This window comes from Colobus angolensis, unplaced genomic scaffold (assembly GCF_000951035.1).
Source record: "Colobus angolensis palliatus isolate OR3802 unplaced genomic scaffold, Cang.pa_1.0 Scaffold269, whole genome shotgun sequence".
In the NCBI taxonomy this organism is placed as follows: domain Eukaryota; kingdom Metazoa; phylum Chordata; class Mammalia; order Primates; family Cercopithecidae; genus Colobus; species Colobus angolensis.
The window spans coordinates 1,826,258-1,845,175 of NW_012115921.1; the positions used below are offsets into that span (position 1 = coordinate 1,826,258).

At 36.5% G+C, this 18,918-nt stretch overlaps 1 protein-coding gene across 1 annotated transcript in view; it reads right to left on the reverse strand.

Moving 5' to 3' along the window:
* The window catches only part of SBF2 (SET binding factor 2), a 549,657-nt gene that overhangs the window by 410,535 nt on the left and 120,204 nt on the right, over window positions 1-18,918 (reverse strand). The window lies entirely within an intron of this gene.

The window sequence follows — 18,918 nt, forward strand, 5'->3', positions numbered from 1 at the left end:
GCCATAAACAATTGGCCCCTAATGACTTTCCAGACTTCTCTTCTATTACAACCTAACATCCTTCCAAATCCAAAATAAATACTAAGCGTCAAGCAATTAAACATACTACTTCAGGACTTTTGTTAATGCAGTACAAATGCCTCTTCTCTTTAGCATGTGTTCGAGTTCCACCTATGTTCCAGTTACTGTTGCTACATAATAAATTAATCCCAAACATAGCTTAAATTAAGGATCATCTTAACATGGTCAAAGGAGTCTGAGGATTAGGAATTCAGATAGCATAAAGAGGCAATGGCTTGTTTTTGCTCTACAATGTCCGGGGCCTCAGTTAGGACAACCTGGAGACTGAAGATGATGCAACAGTTGGAGGCTGGAATCACCTGAAGTCTTGTCCTCTCATACGCCTGGTACCTGGGCTAGGAGACTCGAAGGCTACGACTGCCAAACAGAATACCAACCCTTGGCCTTTTCAAATGGTTTGATTTCTTCAAAGAATGCAGACCTCAGAGTAGTCAGATTTCTTACACTATAGGCTCAGGGATCTAAGCACAAGTATTCCAAGAAAAAGGAATACACCTGGATCATCGTTTATGACCCAGCCTCAGAAATGCATATTCTTTTGTTCCAATCAGTTATGAGACCACCCAGATTTAAGGAAAGAGGAAAGATGTATACATCTTGATGGGAGGGGTATAAAAGAACTTTAAGGCTGTGTTTAAAAACTACCACAGCTTGGCCGGGCGCGATGGCTCAAGCCTGTAATCCCAGCACTTTGGGAGGCCGAGACGGGTGGATCACGAGGTCAGGAGATCGAGACCATCCTGGTCTACACGGTGAAACCCTGTCTCTACTAAAAATACAAAAAACTAGCCGGGTGAGATGGCGGGCGCCTGTAGTCCCAGCTACTCGGGAGGCTGAGGCAGGAGAATGGCGTGAACCCGGGAGGCGGAGCTTGTAGTGAGCCGAGATCGCGCCACTGCACTCCAGTCTGGGCGACAGAGTGAGACTCCGTCTCCAAAAAAAAAAAAAAAAACTACCACAGTTTTTATAATCATGCAAAATTTTTACCTCCAAGAAAATGTTTACAAACTCTTCCTAGGCAAACTTAAATCCTTCCAATATACTCTTAGTATTTTATAGTTATTATCATCACGGTACTTAATATAACCTCCCATTTAATTGGGAGTTCCTCGAGATGGGCTTCATAATTTGTATATCCCATTACAGCACCTGGTATAGTGCTCTATACTAATGTCACAAATACATTTTTTCAATATTTATTCTATAGTCAAACTATCCCTGTTTGCAGATGACATGATTCTACACCTAGAAAATGTCATGGTCTTGGCCCAAAAGTTCCTTCAGCTGATAAACAACTCCAGCTAAGTTTCAGGGTACAGTATCAATGTACAAAAACTACTAGCATTCCTATACACCAACAATAGCCAAGCTGAAAGCCAAATCAGGAATGCAGTTCCATTCACAATTGCCAAAAAAAGAAATACCTAGGAATACAGCTAACTAGGAAGGTGAAAGAGCTCTACGATGAGAATTACAAAACACTGCTCAAAGAAATCAGAGATGACACAAACAAATGGAAAAAAACATTCCATGCTCATCAGAGGAAGAATCAATATTGTTAAAATGGCCATATTGCCCAAAGAAATTTATAGAATTTAAAATGGCCATATTGCCCAAAGAAATTTATAGGTTATTCCTAGCAGACTATCAATAACATTCTTCAAAAACTAGAAAAAAAAAATTTCAATTCATATGGAACCAAAAAAGAGCCAGAATAACCAAGGCAAATCTAAGCAAAAAAGAACAAGGCTAGAAGCATCATGTTACCCTATTTCAAACTATACTACAGGGCTACAGTAACCAAAACAGCACGGGCCGCCACAAAATCAGACACATAGACCAATGGAACAGAATAAAGAATCCAGAAATAAGGCTGCATAAATATAATCATCTAATTTTGAACAAAGTCAACAAAAACAAGCACTGGGGAAAGGACTCCCTATTTAACAAATAGTGCTGCAGTAACTGGCTAGCCATATGCAGAACATTGAAATTGGACCCCCTTCCTTACATCATATACAAAAATTAACTCAAGATAGAATAAAAACTTAAATGTAAAACCCAAAACGATAAAAGCCCTGGAAGACAACCTAGGCAATACCATTCCAAATATAGGAACTGGCAAAGAGTTCATGACAAAGATGCCAAAAGCAATTACAACAAAAGAAAAATTAACAAGTGGGATCTAATTAAAACTAAAAAGCTTCTGCACAGCAAAAGAAACTATCAACAGAGTAAATGACAACCTACAGAATGGGAGAAAATTTTTGCAACCTATGTATCGACAAAGATCTAATATCCAGCAACTATAAGGAACTTAAATTTGCAAGAAAAAAAACCCATTAAAAAGTGGGCAAAGGACACGAACAGACATTTTTCAAAAGAAGACACACATGTGGCCAACGAGCATGTGAAAAATGCTCAATTTGACTGATCATTAGGGAAATGAAAACCAAAACTACAATAAGATACCATCTCACACCAGTCAGAATGGCTACTATGAAAAAGTAAAAAAAAAAAAAAAGATGCTGGCAAGGTTGTGGAGAAGAGGAAACACTTACACACTCTTGGTGGTAGTCTAAATTAGTTCGACCATTGTGGAAAGCAGTGTGGCAATTCCTCAAAGAGCTAAAAACAGAACTATCATTTGACCCAGCAATCCCATTACTGGGTATATACCCAAAGGAGTATAACTCATTCTATCATAAAGACACATGCACCCATATGTTTACTGCAGTACTGTTCACAATAGCAAAGAGATGAAGTCAACCTAAATGTCCATCAATGGTAGACTGGATAAAGAAAATGTGGTACAAATATACCATGGAATACTATGCAGCCATAAAAAAGAATGAGATCATGTCCTATGCAGGAACATGGATGGAGCTGGAGGCCATTATTCTCAGCAAACTAACAGAAAAACTGAAAACCCAATAATTCATGTTCTCACTTTAAGAGGGAGCTAAATGATGAGAACCTATGAACAACAAGAGGGCAACAACAAACACGGGGGCCTACTTCAGGGTGGAGGATGGAAGAAGGGAGAGAATCAGAAAAAATAACTGCTAGGTACTAGGCTTAGTACCTGGGTGACTAAATAATCTGTACAAACAAACCCCCATGACATAAATTTACCTATATAAAAAACCTGCACATGAACCCCTGAACTATAACAAAAGTTTAAAATGTGTATTTTTATTCCACAACTACTACAAATTCTATAACCTACTAGTGATAAATAGCAGTGAATAAGGCAGACTTTGTGTCTGGTTTTTAAAACACTATTGTCCATCAGAATGAAATTAAATAAGTAATGATGGTAAAATACAAACCCAATAAATAGCAGCTACTAGACCAAGTTACTTATAAATGTTCTCAGCTTTAGATTTCTAAATCTCTGTAACAGGAATAACATTCATTTCCGGTAAGTAACTACAAAGAGCAAATAGGATGACAACGTGCTAAATGCTTAGCATGGTACCTAAAACATTGTAAATAATCAAGAAATGTTATTTTCTAAATGTCACCAAAATATTATAAATGTAAAATACTGATTTTTATATGTGTGCTTTATTGTATAATACTGAGTAAGTTTACTGCTATAACCCAAATCTCAATGTCTTAACACAACAAAAGTCTAATACTCATTAAATAATAATTTGGGGGTGGGGGTGAGCAGGAGTATCGCAGTAGAGAGAGAATACTTGGTACATGGTCATTTAGGGAACTAAGTTCCAAAATCTTGTGAGATCTACTTTGGAGGACATAATTGAAAGGGAAAAGAAAGCAAACCCTACCTTTGCCTTGAAATGACTTCTGCTAATATTCCATTGACAAGGAATAGTCACACAGCCTTCATACATGAGGGCTATCTGAGTCTATCTGTATGCCCCAGAAGAGCAGAGACAGAATTAGTTTCTGCCACAATCCCTAATTTAAGTCACTAAATACCTATTTTTTTTAATTCTTCCTCCCAGATACAGAATGCACTCAAGCTCTCCACTAGGAAGATTACCAAAGATCCCAGCCAGGACAAAATCTAGGATCTCCAGTTCATACATAATCTTCTTCATCAGATGTAGATGTCGCTTTCCATGTCCCTACAACATATGCCTTAAAGACAAGCTTTCTGTCCCATCTCCCTCTGTACAAAACACATACCATGGGAAAACAGAGAAAGGATAACAACATTTAGAAAGGCCAAAAAAAGGGAAAATATTTGGTGGTTGCTAATCTGTAGCATTCTGAAATCCCACTGGATGTATAAACATTGTGAAGGAAGAAATTCCTTGTTAAGGCCCTAATTTTGTTCTCCAGGAGAAACTCCCTAGTCCTTTGTTGTTCTCCATGGCTCCTAGTTTCACCCTCTATGGGTTTTCCTTACCTGTTATCTCCCGTGGCCACATATGAAGTTGGTGTTGAGAAGTATGCCACTTGAGGATAGCTAGAGCTCAATGAACAGTCACATGCCTTCTAAGGCCAAGTTCGCAGTTTCTCTAGCAACAAAATTCCATCAGAATCATAGCAACTTCCAGTCAGATCCAAATGCTAATAACCAACCCCAAAATTACTTTTTATCATTCTCAAATCTGCTTTATTTATTTGCTTCTTTTCCCAATGCCTCATCTCTCCGTTAATTTACTGGTGGCTACTTTGACTTTTCAGGCTCAAGAAAGCCACATATCTTTTTTTTTATTATTATACTTTAAGTTCTAGGGTACATGTGCATAGCGTGCAGGTTTGTTACATATGTATACTTGTGCCATGTTGGTGTGCTGCATCCATCAACTCGTCAGCACCCATCAATTCATCATTTATATCAGGTATAACTCCCCAATGCAATCCCTCCCCTCTCCCCCTTCCCCATGATAGGCCCCAGTGTGTGATGTTCCCCTTCCCGAGTCCAAGTGAACTCATTGTTCAGTTCCCACCTATGAGTGAGAACATGCGGTGTTTGGTTTTCTCTTCTTGTGATAGTTTGCTAAGAATGATGGTTTCCAGCTGCATCCATGTCCCCACAAAGGACGCAAACTCATCCTTTTTTATGGCTGCATAGTATTCCATGGTGTATATGTGCCACATTTTCTTAATCCAGTCTGTCACTGATGGACATTTGGGTTGATTCCAAGTCTTTGCTATTGTGAATAGAAGAAAGCCACATATCTTAATCTGACCATTGTATCAATGTGTAGCCACTCGGCTCAACTGAGAAGTCTTATGGGGTCTTTTTTGCTCAAAGCCTTCTTAAAACCCATCTTTTATTTTTGAGAGTTTAAAAACAGTCATTTTTTTCCAATTCTGAATTTCTGGTTATTATTTTCTTTCATTCCTGGAAACCAAACAATACTTTCCTAAACTGATCTCCTCCTTGACTACATTTGGCAAGGTAGTGCAATTACAATGAACATATACTACTAACAACTTCTTTTCTTAAACCTTCAATCTTGGTAGAAACATGGAATGGCCTCCAAGTTGCCAAAAGTAAGAGCTTTGCAAATATTCATCACGTGACATGGATATCTAGCCATCCCAGTATGCTATATGTGTTCCCCACTGCTCAACCCTTAGGCAAATGTCATATACCTTGGGATCTTGTTACTGTAGCAACCCAATTCAAAATGTCAATTTCTGTGTTGATCAGGGTAGCTAACTCTCTCTGCTGTAACAACCAACTCCAAAGCTTCAGTGGCTTACACAACAAAAGTTCTCCCTCTTATGTCACAATCGATTTGGGACAGGGAAAGATGGTCTTTCACTATGTGACTCAATGACATTTTGTCTACTAGTGTCTATCCTAGGGCCTTGGAAACTCCCACTAAATATTCCTCAATGAAGAGAGTATGGAAAGTTTTGAAGGAAATTTTAGGGTTAGGGCTAAACGTCATGTTCATTATTTTCACCTACATTCCACTTTCGAGAGCTAGTATCATGGCCCCACCTAATACAAGAGGAAGTACAGTCTAATAGTATGCCACAGAAGAGAGAAAATGGTTATAAAAGAATAAGCACCCAGTCTCTGCATATCTCTATCCTTGAACAAAAATTGCATACTCTTATCTATGCCAAAATCCAAGACTATCATTTCAAGCAGACCCTTCTCAGCCCACAGATGAAGGGAATTCAATAGGTTCATTTAGTTACTGTAAAGTATAATCCTGACATAACCATATGAACTTAATCCAAATCAAATATTTTATCATCATTCTTTTAAAGATAGATTATCTTAATCATGATTGGATAAAATTTATGACAGAAAACTCATTACTTTTTCAGGGGCGAAACACCATTTTCATTCCTGACCAAATATCTACATAAAAGATTATGATGAACAAATCAAGATCTATTATTTCTGGAGAATGGGACTATTGATGGAAGAGGGGGTACTTAAATGGAAATATAATAATTTAATATTTAAATTTCCTTTAAGTTGACTAAAATGTTTTAAAATCTATTTCAAAGAAAAAAATTGTTTTGTTACGATAATCTGTCTTGTTTAAACAATTAAAAATATTTTGCTGACTAGAAATCAACTCCAAAAGCTAGTTTTTAACCTGCTCAGTTGAAAACTCTTTAGCAAGAAATAACTGATCATCTGTTTTAGTTCTACCTTAACATAAATGTCCCACATGTTGTACCTGGATAAAACAGTAAAGACTTAAATGCTCCAAAGAAAAACATACTTTAAGTATAAAGGGAGGCATTTAGTTGTTGTTTTTTTCCCTCAAGTCTATATAAAAAGGTCAACTGCTAAGTAAAAACAAGAATAGGAATGAAATGGGAGGATAAATTACCAAATAAGGATAAAGGTAGAACTGGAGCAATTACTTAATATATTAAATTATTTATCACATATGACTTAAACCTTCTGGAATTGGGGTGAAATCATTATAGAAACACCAGTCAGCATTTCTTGTAAGACTCCTAGTTAAGTAAAAGGTTCTTCCCAACTTGCAATGCTAAAGGTTGACATGTATTTCCCTTGGAGAACATGTCTATATGTTATCAAATATTATATTCCAAAATACACAGTCTCTAGCCTTCAGGGACTCAATGACATTTGAAAACATCTATGCATACATACACAATACTTTATACCTCTAAAAATATCCAGTAATCCAGTTCTAAAGAGGTTCTATAATGTTGACCAGAAAATCCCTTGGCATTTCTTTGCTTGCTCAGCCATCTGGATCCATCTTTTTTCATGGATTAGGGAGGAAGAGCACAAGCTTCCATACATCCATACATCCATTGATATCTTTAATTAGGATTCCTTTCCCCCCCAAGTTGTTGAAAGTCAAAGAAATGGCACACCCAAAATATCTTTGAAAATGGTAAAAGTGGTATTCAAATGTTACTACTGCACAGAGCTTACTTTCTTGGTTATAAGAATAACTCCCATTCATATAATTATTTACAGATCACAAAGTATACAGCAGGTTAATCTGATTACTTAAACTAGTTGACAAATGCAGGAAATCAGAAAAAATGATAAGCATCTCTGTTCATTTTAGCTCAAAACATAAATGTACAACTTTTACTACAATAAGACACTTTTAGATTTAGAAGAAATGTGATGATTTCCTGAATAACTTTCCTACTGTTTTATCATAAATTAAACTAAATTATTGAGTATAACATAAAATTATGGACTGGGGAACTTTGGCTAGCACCGAAGAAATTTCTAGCTTTGCAGGTTATTTTTGGCCATCTTCCTCTTTATATTTAAATAGGTCTATTGCTGTCACTATGAGTATGATTCCTACATCACCCATAATTTCATTTTCCAGTGAATAGTCAACATTAATCAACTATTACTGTCATCTTCACTAAACTTTCAGGAACACATACTTTTATAGCTATCAGCCAATAAACTACATTTTTATTTCTTTTTGTGATTCATTATTTTCTGTAGCATCGTCAAAGTTAGTTTTTGTTTTTCTCTAAGATTTACTAAAAATTAGGCTGGGAATTCTGCTGCACCTGTGGAACTGAACTGGGAATTCTGTTCTGTTGTAAAAACTATCCATAATGCAGATGACTTGTAAAAGATGTATAGAATCTATGATTTTGAATCCAATTTATCTTAAAACATAACTTAAAAATTATCTTCATGCCAGAACCCCTTGATCTATATGCTCAATTAAGGAAGGCACATTTATTAATTAGAAAATACCCCAAATAGGCCAGAAGTGGTGGCTCACACCTGTAATCCCAGCACTGTGGGAGGCCGAGGTGGGTGGATCACCTGAGGTCAGGAGTTCAAGACCAGCCTGACCAACATGGAGAAACCCCCTCTCTACTAAAAATAGAAAATTAGCCGGGTGTAGTGGTGCATGCCTGTAATCCCAGCTACTTGGGAGGGTGAGGCAGGAGAATGGCTTGAACCTGGGGGGCGGAGGTTGCAGTGAGCTGAGATTGTGTCATTGCACTCCAGCCTGGGCAACAAGAGTGAAACTCCATCTCAAAAAAAAAAAACAGAAAAAAGAAAAAGAAAAGAAAAGAAAATACTCCATATATTGTCCTAATTTCCTCACAACTGAGATACAGTGAATGCCTACTGTATTTCAGGTATTAAAAGATTTGTAGAAAAATAACATTTACTCAGAGGTGAGAACAATGACACAAATAGTGTCACCCAAAGTCAAAGTATACCATAAGAAACATATAAACGATGAACCAAAGATATAGCAGGATTCTGACTAAGGGAATCAAAAATGTTCCACATGTGCTGCAGAATCAACCATGGGTATTAAATGAAAAGCAAGAAGGCAAGAGAAGGGGAATTCAAAGAGAAAGGTATAGCTTGATAGAAGGCACAGAGGTCTGAAAATCCGTAATACATTCTCTGGGAAAAAAAAATAAAATAAAATAAAATATGGCTCATACAGAATGTTTGGGAAGAAGCAGAAAAGGATGATAGTACCAGATGAGGCTTTCCTTTGAAAAATAACTTATAGGCAATTAATGAAAGGCATTTTCTACAATGATAAAGAGGATTCACTTCATTCTGCAGATAGTGGGCTGTCCCTGACACTTTTGGAGTAAGATAAAAGTGACAAAATCAAATTACTGTTTAGGAATAATAACTCTGGTGACAGTGAAATGTAAGCAATGATAAACTAGAGGAAGACTTGATAAGAAATTTTTATGATTACCAAGAAGAAAGATAATGAAAGCCTTAAGTTTAAGTAGTAGAGGCCAAGATGGACCAATTTGGGGCCACAAAACTAGCATTCATAAAATTTAAAATAATTTGAAATCTACATCTTCTGACCACCATGGAATTAAATTCAAAACCAATTTATCTACAAAATCTCACAATATTAGGAAATACTACTCTAACACAATTCTAAATAAGCCATGGGTCAAGAATTATTCAAAAGAAAAATTCGAAAATATTTTAAGTGAATAAAATAAAACACAATTTAATAAAGTTTGTGAGATGCAGTTAAAGCAGTACTTGAAGATTAATTTAGAGCACTAAACACTTTTACCAGAAAGGACTAAAGGTCTCCAATCAATGACTTCAGCTTCTACCCTAAAAACTTGAAAATGTAATGCAAATTAACCCAAAAGTAAGCAGAAGGAGGAAAATAATATAGTTGAGAATGGAAATCAACGAAAGTGGCAACAAAAGTAACAGAAAAACATAAATGAAAGCTGGTTTTGAAAAGATCAACAAAACTTATAGATTGATCAGGGAAAAAAGAAAGAAGGAAGTTTTATAATTTTAGAGTTTACATTTAGGTCTACAATTAATTTGGATCTTTTTAATATACTGTGAGATATGGATTGAAGATCATTTGTTAATATGGTTATTCAGTTATTCCACACCATTTGTTGAATAGACTATCCTTTCTCCACTGAATAATCTTTATACATTTTTCAAAAAAATTGGTTGTCCATATATGTGTGGGTCTATGTTTGTATTCTCTATTTAGTACTATTGATTAAATTAATATTGTTTATTGTCTATCTCATCTACAGTATTAAACTATTTTAGTCATTATAATGTGTCTTCAAGTTAATTAGTGGAAGTCCTCAAACTTTGTTCTTACTTTTCAAAGTTGTTTTGCCTAGTCTATGTCTTTTGCATTTACATATAAATTTGAATTTCAATAGATTATTGCTATCCTATACAAAAATAACTTTTGTAAATTCATCTTTTATCTTGCAACTTCTAAGAACTCCTTAATTAGTTTTAGTAGTGTTTGGAGATTCTGGAAAGTATTCCACATACCGGATCATTTTATCAACTCTTTTCTGTATTTTTTATCTTTTAAAGAAAATCCCCATGAAATAGTTTCGGTATTTTCTTCTGGCCTACGTTTTAGTTCAGTAATTTTCTTCAACAATGCCCAATGTGCTGCTAAGTCAATCCTCTGAGTTGCTAATTTCAGTTATCATACCTTTTCAGTTCTCATATTTGATGTAATTCCTAGTTTCTAGTTCTCTGCCACATACTAAGTCTTTTTCCCCCTTAAACATATTAAGCACAGCCATGTGTGATAGTGCCATTAGCTAAATCCCCTGTGAGTCTGTTTCTACTAATATTTCTCTTAGTTTCTTAATCACATTGTCTTACCTCCTCGAATGTCTGACTACTTTTGATTGAATGCTAAATGCTGTATGTTTTTTATGTGACCATAACTTGAGCCTCTCAATGGTGCTGCCTTCATCCAAATTAAACTTACGTTTTCTTTTAGCAGGCAGCTAGCCTAATGGCCCTAGAAATAACAAATCGCCTTAATTCAATCAGTTAAAATTATTCAAGGTTAGGATTCAGTCCCAGTAAGAGCTGATCTATTTCTAGTTCACCAATACACATACAATATAATCTATTTTGACAAACTAAATCCAGAAACTGATTTAAGTTAAAAGAATAAAAGTTACCCAGTTTCTGACTCCATTAAAGTCAGAAAATTCTGACTACCTATTTTAGTACTGAAAGCTCTCCCAAAAATTAAATGCCCTCTATATTCTGTTTTTGTGTTAAACTCCAACTGGACTTCTTTATTAATTATAAAACAAATAACCATTTGCAGTAAGCTATAATGTTAGTCACATAGAAAACACGTTAGCAACAATAGTTTCTGCAAATAGTTGTAATTCAGTAATTGTTTCACTATCACTCAGAAGAGAATTATTTTATACACTGGTTGCATTTAGTCCAAAATTTAAATCATTTTCCCTCATTAGAGAACAGTAAAATGTAAGAGAAATATAAATTTAATGTTTTTAATTTGTTCAAAATTTTAAAACATTAAATTTTGTAACACTGTTGCCATGTTCTGTTGATAGATATATTAGAGAGGGTGGAACAAATTCATAAAGTATGAGGCCTGCTTGGTTCAAAGAACGTAGAGACAGAACACTCAAATATATATTATTCCCATTTATTTGTTTTTTTAAAGGGGAACTTTGGGGTAATGCCAAACAATAATATTTATGTTTATAGTCCAGAACTTTATGTGTTCTTTTGTTAAAATTTCCCACCAATTTTATTCTCATTTCAGAGGGGAAGGTCATACATATTTTAAAACTTCACATATATAAAGGATTAAATAGCGAAATAACATTTGTATTTCTGACAATTTTCAACTCTACCTTATTCTAAAATAGAGTAACCTTTTAAATGTCTTCATAATTTTATTTTTCCATGCCTACTAGTGTTTTCACATTATTGAAACAGTTACAAATGGGGAAAATTACCATGCACTTTATACTATTTGTATCTTTTCAAGGATACAACTTATCAAGCTATCAGATCATTTACTTTACTGAAAGAATGAATACAAATTGATGGTGGCAGTGGTCAGTTTGGAGGAGCCATTGTGGGAATGCCAGCTGCAGTTGGGGACATGGGGCTGGGGCTGTGCACTCCACAGAGCCCATGGTGGTGGGGAACAGGTGGGAGACCCGCCACCAAACAAGTCCCGTGCTACCAGGCACAGCTGCAGCCGCCCAGCTGCAGCTCTGGACCCGGGCATCCCTGCACTCTCGGAAGCCCAGGAAGCCCCCCATCCCCACAGGCTTGGAAATGCCTGCTCCTGTTCCCTGGCCTCTCCGCGCTCCCAGTGCTCACTCCGATTTCAGAGCAAAGTTGTGGCCGAACCCGGGTGCTGTCGCCACCTGGCCAGGTGTGTGCACTCAGGGCAGTGCTGACATGCCAGCCCCTTGCTGCCTGCCTCACCCACCTCTGGACTTTGGTAACCGGTGAGTATGGGAGGGAGGCTTTGGGGTGGTGCTGAAGGCAGCTGGGTGCAGGCCTGCAGCGGACCCTTTGTGCGAACAGCCTGGGCACCATGGACAGCATGTCGATGGCAGTGGGAGGCAGACAGATTACCAGGCAGGAAGGGGCGGGTCCCCAGTGAAACCCCCACCTTAAGGCCAAGGATAGCCTGAAGCCTGGGGTCCAGGCCATCCAGTTCTGGGTGAAGTCGGGGTGCCAGTTCTGGGTGAAGTCTGGGGCTCAGAGTGAGAACTTCGTTGATGACTGTTCAGCCAATCAGATGGCGCTTTTTCCAGACCTGTCCATGGCTACCCATGGACCAATCAGCACGCAGAGCCAAATCAGGAATGAACTCCCATTCACAAAGGCCACAAAAAGAATAAAATACCTAAGAATACAGCTAACCAGAGAGGCAAGGGAGCTCTGCAAGGAGAACTACAAACCACTGCTCAGAGAAATCAGAGATGACACAAACAACTGGAAAAACATTCCATGCTTATCAGAGGAAGAATCAATATTGTTAAAATGGCCATACTGCTCAAAGTAATTTATAGATTCAAGGCTATGCCTATTAAACTACCATTGACATTCTTCATGGAACTAGAAAAAACTATTTTAAAATTCATATGGAACCAAAAAAGAGCCCAAATAGCTAAGGCAATCCTAAGCAAAAAGAACAAAGCTGAGACATCATGCTACTCAACTTCAAACTATACTACAGGGCTACAGTAACCAAAACAGCATGGGACTGCCACAAAATCAGACACACAGATCAATGGAACAGAACAGGGAACCCAGAAATAAGACTGCACACCTACAACTATCTGATCTTCAACAAACGTGACAAAAACAAGTACTGGGGAAAGGATTCTCTATTCAATAAGTGGCACTGGAATAACTGGCTAGCCTCATGCAGATGATTAAAACTTCCTTCCTTACACCATATATAAAAAGTAACTCAAGATGGATTAAAGAGTTAAATACAAAACCCAAAACCATAAAAACCCTGAAAGACAACCTAGGCAATACCATTCTAAACATAGGAGCTGGCAAAGAGTTCATGACGAAGATGCCAAAGCAATTGTAACAAAAGCAAAAATTGACAAATGGAATCTAATTAAACCAAAGAGCTTCCGCACAGCAAAAAAAACTATTAACAGAGTAAACAGACAACCTACCGAATGGGAGGAAATTTCTGCAAACTGTGCATCCGACAAGGTCTAAATTCAGCATCTATAAGGAACATAAATCTACAAGAATAAAACAAACAACCCCACAATAAGACGGGACCTTCTAGTTGCAAGAAAATGAGCTTAGGGCTCCCACTGATTCTACATTATGGTGAGTTTTATAATTGTTTTATTATATATTACAATATAATAATAATGGAAATAAAGTGCACAAAAATGTAATGCACTTAACTCATCCTGAAACCATACCCCTGCCCAGAATCCATGAAAAAACTGTCTTCCACGAAACTGGTCCCTGATGCCAAAAAGGTTGGGGACCACTGCTCTGGAACAAATGGACCTAACCGACATATACAGAACATTCCACCCAACAACAGAAGGACAAACATTTTCCTAAGCACACATTAAACATTCTCCAGGATAGATCAAGTTAGGTCACAAAACAAGTCTTAATAAATTTACGAAAACTGAAATCACACTGAGAATATTTTCTAAACAAATTAGTATGAAATTAGAAATCAATAATGGGAGAAAAAACTGGAAAATTCACAAATCTATGGAAATTAACACACTCAAGCAACTAATGGATCAAAGAATAAACTAAAAGAGAAGTCAGAAAATATCTTGAGAAAGTGAGAATGAAAAAATAACATATCAAAACTTATAGGATGCAGCAAAAGCAGTTCTAAGAGGCAAGTTTATAGTACTAAATGCCTACATTAAGAAAAAAATCAAAGATCTCAAATAAACAACTTCACTTTATACCTCAAGAACTAGAAAAAGAAGAGCAAACTAAGTCCAAGTCAGCAATAGAAAAGAAAATAATGAAGATTAGAGTAGAAATAAATGAAATATAAACAAGGAAAGCAAAAGAAAAAAATCAACAAAACTAAGAGATGATTTTTTGAAAAGATAAGCAAAACTGGCAAGCCTTTATCCAGACTAGGAAAAGAGAAGACTCAAATAAATAAAATCAGAAATAAAACAGCAGACACTACAACTGATATCACAGAAATAGAACCATAAGACATTACTATGAACAATCATATCCAAACAAACTGAATAACCTAGAAGAAATGTATAAATTCCTAAAAACATAAAACCTACTATCACTAAATCATGACAAAATAGGAAATCTGAGCAGATGAATAATTAGCAAGGAGACTGAATCATACAAATCATAAAAAGCCATACAAAGACTACAGAAAAAGAAAAGTACAAGCTAATGTCCCTGGTGAATATAGACTCAAAAATATTAAACAAACGGAATTCAACAGCACACTACAAACATCCTATACCATGATCCAGTAGGATTTATCCCTGGAGTGCAAGAATGGTTCAATATATACAAATCCATAAATTTAGTATATCACATTAACAGAATTATTAATATCACACGATCATCTCATTAGATCACAAACAGCATTTGATAAAATCCAATATATTTTAATGATAAAAACTCTCAACAAATTAGGTAAGAAGGATGTACGCCCAAAATAATAAAGTCTATAACATCATATTCAATGACAAAAAGCTTTTCCTCCGCAAGTTTTTCCTCTAACATCAGAGACAAGCAATTATGAAACTGCCTTTGCAAAATTATGACTGAGACAGTGAAAGAGATCTAACTTACCCGACTCCATCTTGCTTCTAACCTCCAAGCTGTCCTTGTTTGTTTCTTGGTGTAGGTTGAACTAACTTTGGGAGAAATGTAGTTTATCGTTTAAAAAAAGATGGTAACAGCCCTTTCACAAAGCAGACCTCCTTCTGGCCTGGGGACTAGATTGCCTTTGTGGGACTAACATTAGCCACAAGATTAGAAATTATGGTTTAGGAGTCATATAGCTGGAAGCTACAAGATTCTTACCCTCCCTAAATTGCTCATAAGATCAGTGCTTGAGATGTTTTGCAGACCCTGCACTTGATGGATCAGCTGGCACCACACCAGATCAATAAACTGGTTCATCTGATCTTGCCGCCCCCACGCAGGAACTGACTCAGCACAAGAAGACAGCTTCGACTGCCTATGATTTCATCCCTGACCAATCAGCACTGTTGGCTCACTGGCTTCCCCCCAAGTTATCCTTAAAAACTCTTGGGGAGACTGATTTGGGTAATGATAAAACTCCGGTCTCCCGCACAGCTGGCTCTGCGTGAATTACACGTTCTCTATTGCAATTCCCCTGTCTTCATAAATCAGCTCTGGCTAGGCAGCGGGTAAGGTGAACCCCTTGAGCAGTTACAATTAGACATGAAAAGGAAATAAAAGACACTCAAAATGTAAAAGAAGAAGTAAAAAAATGTCTTTGCAGATGACATAATATCATGTATACATAGAGAGAAAACCTTAAGCACTCCACTAAAAATCTGTTAGAACTAATAAACAAGTTCAGTAAAGTCGTAAGATACAAAATCCACATATAAAAATCAGTTGTGGGCCAGGCACAGTGGCTTATGCCTGTAATTCCAGCACTCTGGGAGGCCAAGGCGGGCGATCACCTGACGTCAGGAGTTCGAGACCAGCCTGACCAACATGGTGAAACCCTGTCTCTACCAAAAATACAAAATTAGCTGGGTGTGGTGGTGTGTGCTTGTCATCTCAGCTACTTGGGAGGCTGAGGCAGGAGAATTGCTTGAACCTGGGAGCTGGAGGTTGTAGTGAGCCAAGATCATGCCATTGCACTCCAGCCTGGGCAACAAGAGCGAAACTCCATCTCAAAACAAACAAAAATCAGTTGTGTTTCTACATAATAACAAGGGACTATCCAAAAAAGTAAATTAAGAAAAAATCCTATGTATAATAGCATCAAAAAGAATAAAATACTTAGAAATTGAATATAACCAAGGAGGTGAAGATCTGTACCTGGAAATCTATAAAACATCAATGAAAGAAACTGAAGTAGATACAAATAAATGGAATATTTATCATGCTCACAGCCTGGATAAATTAATATCATTGAAATGTTCATACTGCCCAAAATGATTTACAGATCTACTGCAATCCCTATGAAAATTTCAATGGCAGTTTTCACAGAAGTAGAAAAAACAATTCTAACATTTGTATGAACCCTCAAGACCCTGAATAGCCAAAGCAATCTTGAGAAAGAAGAACAAAGCTGGAGGCATCACATTTCCTAATTTCAAATTGTATTACAAAGGTACAGTAATCAAAACATCACAGTACTAGAATAAAAACGAACACGTATACGAATAGAACAGAATAGGGAGCCCAGAAATAAACTCACACATACACAGTCAGCTAATTTTTGACAAAGTTACCAAGAATATACAATGGGCAAAAGACAGTCTCTTCCATAAATGGTGGTAGGAAAACTGAATATCCACATGCAAAAGAGTAAAATTTGACCCTTTTCTTACATCATACACAAAAATCAACTCAAACTTGATTAATGTTTGATAAAACATAAGACCTGAAACTGTAAAACTCCTAGATAAAAATAGAGGGCAAAAGCTCCTTGACATTGTTCTTGGTAACAATTTTTTAGATATGACACCAAAAGCATAAGCAACAAAAACAAATATAAACAAGTAAGATTATATCAAATTTAACTTTTTCTGCACAGCAAAGAAAACAATAAACAAAATGAAAAAGCAGTCTACAGAATGGGAGAAAATACTCGCAAACCACATATGTGATAAGGGGTTAAGATCCAAAATGTATAAGTAACTCAAACGATTCAACAGCAAAAAAAACAAAACAAACAAACCAACAAAAAATAAAACAAAAAAACCTGAATAGACATTTTTCCAAAGAAAAAATACAAATTACTTCCAAATGTATATCCCTAGACCTAACCTGTTCCTGAGTTTCCAACGGATAATCGCATGCCTATTGAATATCTTTACTTGACTATTTCACATACATTTTGACCTCATTCTGAGAGGTAGCATAGCATAGTGGTAAAGAGCATGATCTCTGGAGCCAGAACTGCCCTGATTTAAATCTAGAGCCTAGATTTCAGTTACTAGCTTTGTTAACTTTAAACAAATTACTAGATCTCTCTGTGTCTCAATTTCCTCACCTATAAAATGGGAATAATAATACAGTTTAAACATCCCTAATATGAAAATCCAATATCCAAAATCTGTAATTCTCCAAAATCTGAAACTTTTTGAGCACCGAGATAACACTCAAAGGAAATATTCATTGAGACATTGCAGACTTTGGATATTTGGATTAATGATGCTCAACTGGATAGTATCTGCAAATATTCCAAAATCCAAAAAAATCCAAATTCCGAAACACTTCTGCTCCCAAGCATCTCAGATAAGGGATATTCAACCTGCTCTTACCTTGCATGATCATGAAAAGGTTTAAATATGTAATTTTTAAAGCTGTTAAAATAGAAGTGGACACATATTACATGCTACATTAGTTTTGGTGAAATGAAAACATGTCTAATGACCAAATTCAAACTCTCCATTCCCAACATTATACCTTTTTCTATAATATTTATTTCAGAAAATGACTCTAAGATAAAAACCCTTCCTCTTTCCACCCCTAATCTCTATTTTCAGTGAGTGCTTCAAGTTTTTGCCATAAGGGCCAAAAAGATCTGGCCAGAGAAGAGGGAAAGAGAGGAGAAAAGCAAGAAGGAAAAAAAGGAAAGACAGGAGGAAAAAGAGAGGAGGAAAAATAGAGGAATTATAGCAGTACATATGCGAAAATGTTAACAGTAGTTATCTCTGGTTGAAGAGATTATGAGTCATCTTCATATTTTTCTTTATACACCTTTCTGTATTTCTGAGATTGTCCTGAAAAACTGTGCTTCCTTTTTCACCAGAGAGAGAAAAAAGTTGTTTTGAAAATGTCTTTAATGATATTCTGACAGAACTCTAAGCCCTTCATTATCTGGTTCATACATCTCCTGCCACACCCCATACCCTTGTATCTTTTCATACCTGTACCTCTGCACAAGCAGCTATCTCTTCCTAGAACATTATCCCCATTTACCTGCACCTGGCTAATTCCTATTCATCCTTCAAAACTACACGTGTACCACTCCTCCATAAAATCTTCTTGTACCACAAACCTGCTGTTTCCATACTCACTGTTCCAAAACCTTATTTAAATAGCCCTTTTAGGTGCATCTTTAGGACCCACTGTACACACAGAGCATTTATCGCAGTAATTTCAATAATTAAAGTCCTCTTCTTTCCTTTATAAAAGGAAACACATTTTGTTTTCCTATCTCCAGTACCTAACACAGTACCTGACACATCATAGGGGATCAAAAAACATTTGTTATGCAAATGACTCCAAAGTAACATTATTATTATTATTATTATTTGTTTTGTTTTGTTTTGTTTTTAGACAGAGTCTCTCTCTGTCGCCCAGGCTGGAGTGCAGTGGCCGGATCTCAGCTCACTGCAAGCTCCGCCTCCCGGGTTTAT